Source organism: Bos grunniens, chromosome 9, assembly GCF_055505025.1.
Source record: "Bos grunniens cultivar Pamir isolate PY7600 chromosome 9, Bosgru_T2T1.0, whole genome shotgun sequence".
In the NCBI taxonomy this organism is placed as follows: domain Eukaryota; kingdom Metazoa; phylum Chordata; class Mammalia; order Artiodactyla; family Bovidae; genus Bos; species Bos grunniens.
In genome coordinates this window covers 78,913,228-78,926,166 of record NC_141173.1, presented here as the reverse complement: position 1 = coordinate 78,926,166, position 12,939 = coordinate 78,913,228, and positions in this window count along the sequence as shown.

Below are 12,939 nucleotides of genomic sequence, written 5' to 3'. Positions count from 1 at the left end.
CACTGACTCAATGGACGTGAGTTTGAGTAAACTCTGAGAATTGGTGATGGACAGGAAGGCCTGGTGTGCTGCAATATGGGGTCTCAAAGAGTGGGACACAACTGAGTGACTGAACTGAACTGAACTGAACAAAGTGATAAGGCAATGAACTAGAAAAAGGGTTGCAGGGAAAAAGAGAGCCAGTTTGCATTGCTGCCTAGCATTGGTGGACACTCTACTAAGTGCTTTGTATACATTGTCTTCTTAATCTTACAAACAATCTGGAGGAAACTGGCTCACAGAGATGCTACATCACTTTCTTAAACCACGTATCAATTACATGGATGAGCATAGATGGAACCAAACTCTGTCCTCCAAAATTCTTCTTCTGGAGTGATAAAGTAGTAATGTAAGTAAGTAGTTTTAAAGCAGAAACTTGAGGAGCTTTAAATGACTAGATTAAATCATGAGGATAAGTTGTTCAGTAGCTAAGTCGAGTCTCACCTCTTTGCAATTCCATGGATTGCAATAGGTGAGGCTTCCTGTCATTCTCTATCTCCTGAGGTTTGCTCAAACTCATGTCCTTTGAATTAGTGATGCCATCCAACCATCTCATCCTCTATCACCCTCTTCTCCTCTTGCCCTCAATCTTTCCCAGAATCAGGGTCTTTTCCAATGAGTCAGCTCTTTGAGTCAGCTCATCAGGTGCCAAAGTATTGGAGCTTCAGCTTTAGCATCAGTTCTTCCAGTGAACATTCATGGTTAATTTCCTTTACCATTGATTTGCTTGCTGTTGATAGCTTATGGTGAATGGTATTGGTTTCATGATCTCTGAAGAACATTTAACTTCGGGACCAAGTACCAGACTTGATCAGTCAAGAGCTTTTGTAGAGCTGAGTTTTATTAAAATATAAAAAGGGACAGAGCAAGCTTCTATCATAGACATCAGAAGGGGGATGGAGAGTGCCCCCCTCGCTAGTGTTAGCAAGGAAGTTATATACTTTTAAAATTAGTTATTACAATAAATCAAAAGAATGTCTCAAGTTTGTAAAAATTTTACCAGATCCATTCCCACAATATGCATTCTAAGATAACAGGGTTCGTCAGAAGGTTTTCAAGGAGAAACTATCCTCAAGTATACATTGTTGTTATATATATATTGTATATTCTCAATATACATTGTTGTTGTATTATCCTTATTACAGAGTTTAAAGTGAGTTGTTTGTTGTGTAATTATCAGTTCTGGGCTTAAAAAAGAAAAAAACAAATTTTTATGTGACCAAGACTAAGGAATGTAGAAGAAAAATAAAGGCATTTGTCTTTTCCTTCTCCTTGAGAATTCCAGACCCTCGTGTCCTCCTCAAGAGCCCCAGACCCCTCTCTCCTCCTCAGGGACACTGGACTTCTTATCAACTTGCTAGGAATTGACTCTCTCATTGTCCAAGGGACCCTCAAGAGTCTTTTCAGCACCACGATTCAAAGGCATCAGTTCTTCAGCACTCAGCCTTCTTTATGGTCCAACTCTCACATACAGAGTTGGACCATAAAAGGATAGGAAAAGAAATCAGATGATTAGATAAAAAAATAAAGGAGAGGAAGAGGAATCAAAAGAATGTGAAGGTTTCAAATTAGCACTCAGAATTTTCTTTAAAAAATTCAGATGTGAGGAGTATGGGCTGTGACTGTTGGCAGAGACAAAGGAAATGAGTAGCTTGATTTTGGATATTTGAACATAAATTAACATAAGACCTCAAGATGAAAATATCTAATACACAATTATATACAGATAGAGCTAGACTTTAAAGAATACTGATATTACATGGCTTGAGTTACCTGAGTGTCTCCATGGCAGAGAATAGGTATTGCTAGTTTTCTTTATGTTTGTATCTCTAGCATCTGGCATTGTAGCTTCTATATCTCCCTGTTAGTAGATGTTCTGTGAAGATTTGTTAGGGAAAAAAAAAATTACTAATTTTCTAGAAATTTTTGTATCATAGTTGATGTTTATAAATATTTAAGCATATGTGCTCTGTTAGTAACTTTAAAACTCACTGGAAACATTTAACTGAAAATATCTCACACCTTCAACAATAAAAATGAGGGGTGCTTACAGATTCTTTGGAAAAAAGAAAACTCTAAAGATTTGTAGATGAGAGCTACCACCTTCTTACTCCACTGTGACTATTAAAATCATTGAAGATGAAAGTGCTTTTCCAAACAAAACACATTTATTTCATAACATGATTATGTATAACACTTTCTTTGTTTATTCTTGAAACCTCTGACTAATTCTTTATAACAGTTGCTCGGGAAAGAAGCATTAATATAAGATTTTGCTTTTAACATTTTATTGACACCACAGAATTTTTAATGCACCAGATTAGCACTGAAGGGTTTCCTGAAATTATACTGGAGAACAAGTGTAAATTATTTTGCACAATTTTTCTTAGTATTTTACTTTAAAAGATATTACACATTACAAAGGGGTGCTTTATTTATTCAGCTTTCTTCCCTGCGGATGTTAATTGGTTTAAGCATTGTGCCAAATTATATGCAAGAGAAAATATCTGTTCCTTCCGCAGTTAAATTTATTTCATGGCATCACTTGGACACTAGAAGAAACTGGGTCATTCTATTAAGTATAAAAACACCCAAAGGACAAAGCTGGTAAGTTCCCATCATCCCATTTTCTAAAGAGTTTTCAGGAACATCAGGAAACCAATCTTCCTTCCTCTACTTCTCCTCTCACATCCCCAAAGGAGAGCTAATTAGCTAACCAGTCATCTGGAAATTTTCCAATATTTCTTCTCTAAGGCAGTCCAGCCCTGGTTGTGGTTATGAGTAGGGAAGCTATGCTATATAAAGGCCTCATGCACTGAGAAAACACGATGACACTTAAAGCACGTTTGTGTCCTTTTAATTGGATTTTTCTCCTTGTGAGTGAGAGGCATTACTTTTGTGCAGATCAAATTAAGTCCCCCCCAAAACAGGCTAGAGTTACCTATCCCAGAGATGACCTAAAGAAAGCAATTATTAAGCATTCCTGCATCTGAATACAACTTACAGTCTTATATTTCTTTGGAGGCTTCATTGTGGTTTTGATCTAGGCTACAAGTTTTTCTTTCTTATTTAAATTGACCTTCTCAAGATGACATCCCATGATGATATATTACATTACATAGAAATATTTCTACTGACCTTAACTTGATGAAAAGTGAACATGTTGATTTTTTTCATCTGGTTTAAATATTATGTATCTGTCCAATAAGTTACATTACTGGCACATCTCTTTTTTCCACGCAGTAGGCCACATCAAATCAAACTCTCTCTTTTTATACCAGCAGATGAGAGGAATAAATCACATTTTGGATGAATCCAAGACAAAAATTGTCCAAGACAGTTTTTTGAATTTTTTTCAATGATTTTAAAACCTATAAATGATCAAGCATTTTGTTTACCAAGTCATTGTTCCTAGGATCACTTCTATTTTAGTTTTATTTTGCTTGTTTTCTTCTTTGTGTATTATTCATTAAACATTTTATTATATCTAAACATATCTATGAGTATCAATCTTTTTTACAAATGATTTTGTACAGGGAAAGGCTACACATTCCAGTATTCTGGCCTGGAGAATTCCATGGACTGTATAGTCCATAGGATCACAAAAAGTTGGACACGACCAAGCGACTTTCACTTTCACTTTGTACAGGGAAACTGAAAGTAAAGTTTTATTAAAGCCTAGTTTCAGCAAGTCACTTTGATTATTGGCTACTGTTTAATATGATTATTTTAATTACAATTTTTTCAAAAGGCATATAGGACTGCCATTGTTTCTGAATGTAAAGTTAGATCAAGTTCTTGGTTTCCTAGGACAATTACATGGCATTCCAAACTGGTGGCTCAGGAGTAAAGAATTTACCTGCCAATGCAGAGACTCAAGGGACAAGTGTTTGATCCCTGGGTCAGAATGATCCCCTTAAGGAGGAAATGGCAGCCCTCTCCAGTATTCTTGCCTAGGAATTCCCAGGGACAGCAGAGCCTGGTGGACTACAGTCCCTGAGGTTGCAAAGAGTTGGACATGATTTAGCGATCGAGCATGCACACACCAAAGCTGAGACGAAAAAGTGGATAATAATCTCATGTTACAAATATTAGAACACCACAAAGAGAATAGAATTAACTATTAACCACTCCAGATTATTGGTGTGACATCTGGGGAAAATACAATGCAAACAGAAAGACTGAAAGATATGCTAGAGATGGTGGCAAAGAAGACAGAGTGGAAGAGCAAGAAAAAAATAGAAGGGGAAAAAGGGAAGCAGAAAAATAATTTTTTTCATCTTAATATTTATGTGTTCACATCCACTGTGTCCACCTATAAAAGATTTCTCACTCTAAGCCTAGTCCAAATTTTGAAACCTCGTTATCATCCTGAATGCATTTCCTTCCACATTACTTATTCCTGTCCCCAAGTGCTAATATTTCTATCACAGAAAATTCTGTACAACTGCCCTTCTACCTTTTGCAACTTTTCTCAGTTTGAATTCTCATGAGCTATCACTGCAGACTTCTAAGTGATTGCTTTTCTAGTCTCTTCTAGGTCAAACTCCATCCTCTCACCACAACTATCTCTCAAAAAATATGCACTTAATCATGGTATTTCCCAGATCAAAAGATTTTGTGAACTTACCATCACCCTGCTCACTCTTTCCATCTTATTTCCTGTCATTTCCTTTGTCCCATATGTTTTAGCCAAACCACAAAATTTCAGCCTTAAAGCATTTGCTGTCCCATCTGACCAACAGGCTTGCCCATATTTGCCTTCACTGGAATTTCCTGGACAAGTTTCATCATTTAGCTTCAGTGTCAACCTTTTGCTGAAAACTTCCTTGGACTCACCCAGTAAAATCAAATTCCTTATTTTGTACCTCAAATCACTGGGGTTTTTCCACTAATATATTTTTTCACCACTTGGTAAATTTCAGTTCATCATCAGTGTGAACTTGGATAAAGTATAAACACAAAATATTTTTCTCTAATTATTGACTTCCAATTGCACTATGTCATATGTTCCTTTTCCATCTATTAATAACATCTCAGACATCGTCCATGCTTTCTTGGTCATTTTTATTGTTAAAAAAAAAAGGAAACTATCTTGCCCAGTTCAATTCTTCAAAATTTTATATGATTTAATAGATACCTGCACCCTTATCTTTCTGCCAGATTGGCTCAAGGGAACTCAGATGAATATCAGAGCTTGATCTTGTGTTTCACTCTTGTCATCTCCTGCTTTTTAGGTTCTTGTTCCTTTGTGATCTAGATCTATTGAAAAGGATGAGATGAAAAGGCCAAATAGATACTTAATCAGTAATTATAATTGTAATCCTTCATTGGTTCATATTGCTCCTCAGCTATTATTGACTTGCTGATGATATCCTTCTTTAGGGAAATCTGTGGGGTCTTCCCCATGGCACGGTTCCTTGACAGGTGAGCTCTTCTTGACTTGATCTCTTAATCTTTCCCTCTGACCCAGCACTAAATCTCTTGAGTGGGATATTGAAAGCCTAACCCAAGACTCTCCACAGGGAAATACACGTGTCCTTATCACGCCAAAGGACAATGCAGAATTGGAAAAGGGCTGACTGCTCTTTAGACTTCTCTCTCTTTCCTACTCCCTCTCTCTCCAGTTTTCTAGTTCTTCTTTCCATTTTTTATATAGGCTCAGATCATTCCACTTGGACAGCTAGAGCCTGAAATGCCAATCTCACCTTCACCCTTGAATACATAATCTTTATAAATGGTTTTCCTGCATACCTTTCACTGGTTTTTAGTAGAAGGGTAAGCATCTCTCTCCCTTCTCCAAACTCCTAGCACTGCCTCCAACTCAATAGTTCAGAACCCTGATACTGTTTTCTAATCTGTACAAATTCTTAGTCTTCTGATTTAGACAGACAGGGCAAAGAGAGTATATAAGGATTGGGGAATGGTGGTGTGATGGTCTGGGTGAATTTTAGGAAATGTTTTTCCATCATTAGAAACTAGAGTACTCCTCACCTTCTGTTCTTCCAAATTTAAATGCTATTTTCCATTTCTGGGGAAAAAGGAAATTTACCACTCAACAACCTCATTGTGGGAAACGAATTCATAGAATACTCATTTGTTCTATGAGTGAATGAATTAGCCATTAGTCAGACTTCCTTCTAACTTTTGGTTCTTAGAATTTACTTCTGCAGAATGGTATTTACCATAAGGAATTAGGAAACTCACTGAACGTCTGAAATGGCCAGAGAAATGAGCTTGAAGGCTACACAACTGGGAACAGCATAAACATTAAATAAGCAGAACTACCTTCTGAAACTTGTCCTATTAGAAAACCTACTACCAATCTGTAATATCTAGCACAAAGCAAATATTTGGTTATTTCTATGTGTGTGTATGGTGTGTGTGTGTTCAGTCACTCAGTTGCATCTGAGGCTTTGAGATTATATGGACTGTAGCCCACCAAGTTCCTCTGTACACCTATATGCTTATTGTAAAAAGCAAGACAGCAACCCTAATGAAAGCCATGTAATCCTGCCTAATTCTAACTATTCATAGTTAGAAAAGAAATGTGTTCACCTCTTATAAAAAGAGTAGATCCATAATCTCATCATTTACCTTATCCTTTGCTGCTGCTGCTGCTAAGTCACTTCAGTCTTGTCCAACTCTGTGTGACCCCATAGAAGGCAGCCCACCAGGCTCCGCCGTCCCTGGGGTTCTCCAGGCAAGAACACTGGAGTGGGTTGCCATTTCCTTCTCCAATGTATGAAAGTGAAAAGTGAAAGTGAAGTCGCTCAGTCGTGTCTGACTCCTAGCAACCCCATGGACTGCAGCCTACCAGGCTCCTCCATCCATGGGATTTTCCAAGCAAGAGTACTGGAGTGGGGTGCCATTGCCTTCTCTTTGATAGATGATTTTTTTTTTTTCTGACTATAGTTCAGTCACGTTCTTGGTTTGATATCCTCTAGTTTTATGTACTAAAGTATATTTAACTATTATCCTCATAATCTGTATAAAATAATAAGAAAATAGGATTGGGAGAAATTTTCATATACCTCAGCATACACATAACCAAGGAAAGAAAAAGTTATGGTTATCTCAATTCAGTTCAGTCGCTCAGTCATGTCCGACTCTTTGTGACCCCATGAACTGCAGCATGCCAGGCCTCCTTATCCATCACCAGCTCCCGGAGTCCACCCAAACCCATGTCCATTGTGTCGATGATGCCATCCAGCCATCTTATCCTCTTCTTTTCCTGCCCTTCTCCTCCTGCCCTTCTCCTCCTGCCCTCAATCTTCTCCAGCATCAGGGTATTTTCAAATAAGTCAGCTCTTTGCATCAGGTGGCCAAAGTATTGGAGTTTCAGCTTCAGCATCAATCCTTCCAATGAATACCCAGGACTGATCTCCTTTAGGATGGACTGGTCTCTTTGCATCATAGCTTTAATTTTTGGAATTGTCCATAAAGCTGTGGTTTGTGTTTAATATGTCTTTCCACTTCTATTATCCATTCAGATTCTATTTGCTCTCAGGCAGCATTACTTGCTAATTAAGACAAGACTTTCTCTCCATTGGTTCATTCATCCAGAGGTGTGAAAAGCCAAAAATGGCTGGTTGATTTTCTCAACTACTTGTTCAGTGTTGGAAGTATTGATTCTTGTTTAAAACTTCTAAATCAACACTGTATAAAGTCACTAGAACAGAAAGCAAAAATTTGAAGAGTGGGGCATTTTAGTGGTATAGCGAAAGTATCACTCTCTCTTTAACCCCTTAATTCCCAGGCTCATGCATTCTGATTATGGGAAAAAGATCACCATACGTTGTTTGCAGGCTAAGTAACTATTGTGTACTTTATAGGACAGTACAAAACATTTTAATGCATTGTTTCTGATCAGGATCCTTATATACTATTAAATAAACACTTTATATAAGGCAGTTTGCTGTCTGATTGAGAGAATACATTCTTTTAAGTTAAAAAAAAATGAATACCAAGAGCACTAAAAAAGTTCTGTACTTATTTCATGATAAAATGAATTCCTTGATCAAAAGTTTTGCTTTTTGTTTGTTCTGTTGTGCTTTGTTTTTTTTTTTTTTTTGTCAATGGAGAATAAAAAAAAAATCAGTAAGTTTATGAACAATATTGCAGAAAGAAACAAGTAAGGAAGAAAGGAAAAATCAAAATCCAGAATAAAAGTCAATTCCAATCAGTGAAATCATTGCCCTTTCAAAATGGGAGGATTCAACATACTTGACCGCCCAGATTCTTGGTTGAAAAGTGAAAGTGAAAATCATTTAGTTGTGTCTGACTCTTTGCGACCCCGTGGACAGTAGCCCTCCAGGCTCCTCTGTCCATGGAATACTTCAGGCAAGAATACTGGAGTGGGTAGTCATTCCCTTCTCCAGGGGATCTTCAAAACCCAAGGGTCAAACCCAGGTCTCTTGCATCGCAGGCAGATTCTTTACCATCTGAGCCACAGGGAAGCCAATTCTTGGTTGGTCCCTCCAAATTGTGGTTTATATCAAGAGTTCTGTCTATGTCTCTACTCAAGAACAGTAATATAAATGATATCCAGGAGAAGGAGGGTTGTGTATTCTTAAACCTGTCTGTATACTTAGCCCTGACCATCATGGCAATTTGTTCATGACCACACAGAATAAGAATTTGGATTCTTATTCCAGAGGGCACTTCCTGACAAAAAACAAAAAAAGTAAATCCTCAAGTGATCACTGTTTCCCCCGTAGACAGGGCCATCTGCTGATCATTCACATGGGGCACAAATATTTCAAATTTGGGACACATTTACATATATTTCCCTCAAACCTTGTCATTAATCTTCCCAATATATCCTTCCAAATGCCTGATTCTTTGGCCAAAAACTAGCTACGGAAGATAGGTTCAAGATGGTGGACTAGAAGGACGAGTGCTCATTTACTCCTGCTAGAGCACCAAAACTGCAACCATCTGTTGAAGGACAGTGGACAGGAGGACACTGAAAGCCACCAAAAACTAGCTACAGCTCATAAATTTAAATAAAGCCATACCCTATTCATCACTTCTTCCAATCAAAGTGGAGAAATCACCTGCACTGCTCAGAGTGTTACCTACTGGCAGGACTCCTTTACTGCACTGTCTTTCAGGGCCAATGGTGAATTGTATTTCTAGAGGATGCTACTCTGAATCAGTGCCAGAGTTATCTACAGCGAGGTTTCCAGTTCGCCATTTTCAGTTATTACATGTAGGGAACTCCCTGAAGCCATAAGTATAGGTTGAGTGGGAGATAGCTATCCGGCATTAGTTGGCACAGGGAGAAAGATATCACTTGTCTTTTTACCTTTAGAATTTTCTTGAGTTTCATCTCATATTTGCCACTTTTAGTTTTGCCCAAAATTCTGATTTTGTAGATTAAATAACAGAGACCATAATGGGAAGTTCAGATCACTTGATTACTTGGTGTTTTATTAATGGTCTTAGAGTATCCAACAGAGACAAGAGTTATTTCTCAAAATTGTGTAGTATTTACCTCTATGATTCTATCACTGAGGCTTGTTGTTGCTTCATTTCAGCATCCCAATTGGTTGAGGACACAGCAAATGCCACTACATCTGTTAAGTCATAAGAACTAAGTGACAAAACTGCTTACTCTGCAAACTGAATAAGCTTGAAAGCCTTATTTTGTGTTTTTGCCCAATTAAAAACTTAAAGCCTAATTATGCAATAAATAGGCTGAGATTACACATAGAACAAATGTCATATAAATATAGCCTCCAAAAATCAAATTAATTTACTTTTCTAACACCAGAGAAAATACAGTTATACTTTGAAAATAAAATTTCAGTGTGCTCTAGACTCTTTTATCTTTTGAAAACTTGCTATCTTTTTGAGACTGAATGTCTTTAGAATTTATCTCCTACCTTTATGTATGCATGTGTTTTATCAAATCATCTAAGTTCCTGCTATTTCTTGCTCCCTAGACTTTATTCACATGTGTCATCTGTGAAAAGGACAGATTTGATGTTCTGGGAGATGTTGAAATGATGAAGTTCTCTGAAGATGAAATTACAACCCAGAGGTAAATAAAATGACATATATTATTGAAGTTAGACTTGGAAGGCTTTGTATTTCTCTGGCTATGTGAAATAAATTATTTCTAATATTTTCCACTTACTGGAATAAAAAGTTGGCCAGATCAATAATTGCATAACAAGTGACAAGGTGCCATGGTATGCTTATTTGTTTTATTAAAGAATCACATAGCTGATTCATGTCAATGTATGGCAAAAACCACTATGATATTGTAAAGTAATTAGCCTCCAATCAAAATAAATAAATTTTTAAAAAGTAGTGAATAAGGCAAAAAAAATCACATAGCACATGAGATATTAAATGCATAGTTTTACAATAATCTATTCTCATTATTTAATACCAGTATGTCTCCTATACAGGCAAACAGTTGACCTGAATTATGTAAAATAGATCAAGATGCCTGCATCTTTTCAATCAAGACTACATTTCATTTGTTACCTTACTCTCCTTAATTGTCCCTGAACAAGGGGAAAAATGACTTTCTTGAGGTTAGCAGTAATTCAGTGTCCATAGTCCAATAATGATATAAAAAATCTAGTTATATTCCTTTCCCACTGAGCAATTGTTTTGGCAAATGATCATAGGTTTCTTGAGGAAGTCTAGAAAAGAATCTTATTTTATGTAATTGTGATGTGGCAAACATCTTCCTCAAACAGATGTGGCTTTGCATTCTGTCTGATAGCATGCGCCTCTAAACTTATTCGGCTCTTGGAACTGAGCAGTTGGTAAAATTGACTATTTTGCAGCTCAGTTCAAGCCTCTGTCTTTTGCTAGACCTGAAGTTGTGTTTAATTTTAATTTCTTTTTTCTTTTAAGTGAAGGAAGCACTTTTAGAAGTCAAGTAGGACTTCAGGAACTTATCCTTTTATTTTGGTACCAAAGACTCCATGATAAATTAGAGGTCAACAGGGACCTGGGTGGACCAAAATATTTTGATTACCATTCTTTCTCTGGTGCCCATCATTATAATCAGGCCATCTTGTCTGGCAGGAGAATACTGATGTTTAGCTTCTTCCACTATGAAATAAGAAAACCCACTTCAGTGGCAGCATCTGCCCCCTCATCCCAGTCTACAAAGGACAACTGCCATAGTACTCTTCAAAGAAGCTGTTGCTCTCCCAAGTGCCTTGGAGAAGAATATCCTTTGGGATGTTCTGGGGACTGTATTTGAGGGTAGATGAGTGGGATGCACATAATAAATTCCTTTGTCCAAGTTATTGCATTCCTTTCACTGCATCTTGTTGTTGTTCAATCGCCAAGTCCTGTCCGACTCTTGGCGACACCATGGACTGCAGCATGCCAGGCCACCGCATTCTACTATAAGTAAATGTTATTAATTAAACTTCATTGAGCACAAACTCTTTCTGAGGCCCAGTATAGGTCAACTAACTAAGTAAACAGAACCCCTCTCAGTTATTCTCAAGACTTCTCAACACACTGAGACCAGAATCCTGGTAAATTCCCTATGTAAATATGAAGTGAAGTGAAAGCGTTAGTCTCTCAGTCATGTCTGACTCTTTGAGACTCTATGGACTCTAGCCTGCCAGGCTCCTCTGTCCATAGAATTTTCCAGGCAAGAATAACTGGAATGTATAGTTATTCCCTTCTCCAGGGGATCTTCCCAACCTAGGGATCAAACCTGGGTCTCTTGCATTGCCGGCATATTCTTTATCATCTCCAGCCACTAGGGAAGCCCTATACAAATATATCTATCAGTAATTATGCTTCTCCCTCTTTGCCTCAAAATCCATTTAAACTTATATTCAGCAGATTTTTGCAGTCTTTCTCAATTGATAGTCCAGCTTTCACAAGGCTGTGAACTCAACCAACCAACCATTATAATTTAGCACAATAATAAAAATTAAATTTTGCATCTTACTTTTCATAGTAACATTGCAATTTTGGGAAAGAAGAGATTTCTTTTTCTTCTTTTCCTGTTTTTTTTTTTTGGGGGGGGGCATTCAATCTTGAGAAACTAATAGTTATTGAAACAAATATTTAAAACTTTAATCATGTCACTTTTTCCACTAAGTTCCCTAATGTATTCAGAAACAGCCATGTCATCTCACAATATTTTCTTCTTTTATCCTTTTAAAATTATCTGTCACAGTATGCTTTCAGTCTCCTAAAGCTTCGACTTTATGAAGAAATTTATTCAACATGAGGAGGAGGCTAATTTAAGTAACTTTGTGACCTTGCCCATCATGGACTACCAGTATCTCATTCTCTAGTGCTAACTGAATTTTCAGTTTCAAACTCAATCTAGGTCAGAAAACCAGTTCTAGGTTTTATATCCTTGAGGTTATGGCACTTGAAAGCACTTCTATTTTTGTTAGAGTTGGTAGTTGCAAACAATGTTATTCACTCTTGACTGTTTAAACTAGCTAGATGTTGTTAAAAAGTTTTGTTTTTTTTTTAATGTGTTAGATGCCTGGGAGAATTAACTCAATTTCTACATATCCAGAATATTTAAAACTATTTATTGGTCCTGTAATCTGTTGTTTAGCACCTATACCACTAAGTCTGGACAGTAGAAATGCTAACAAACTGCCCTAAAGTTTTTCTTCTCAAGTACATTCATTTATGTGCCTACTTGACTAGGCTAAGATACCCAGATGTTTAATCAAACATTAGTCTAGATATTGCTTTGAGGACTTTTTAGATGTAATTAATATTTACAATTAGTTGATTATGAATAAAAAGATTGCCATCCATAATATGTGGATAAGCTTCATCTAATCAGTTGAAAGCCTTAAGAGCAATGACAGGTTTTCTAAAGAAGAAACTCTGTCTCAAGAATGAAGTATAGAAATTCTCCCTGAATTTCCAAACTGTTCA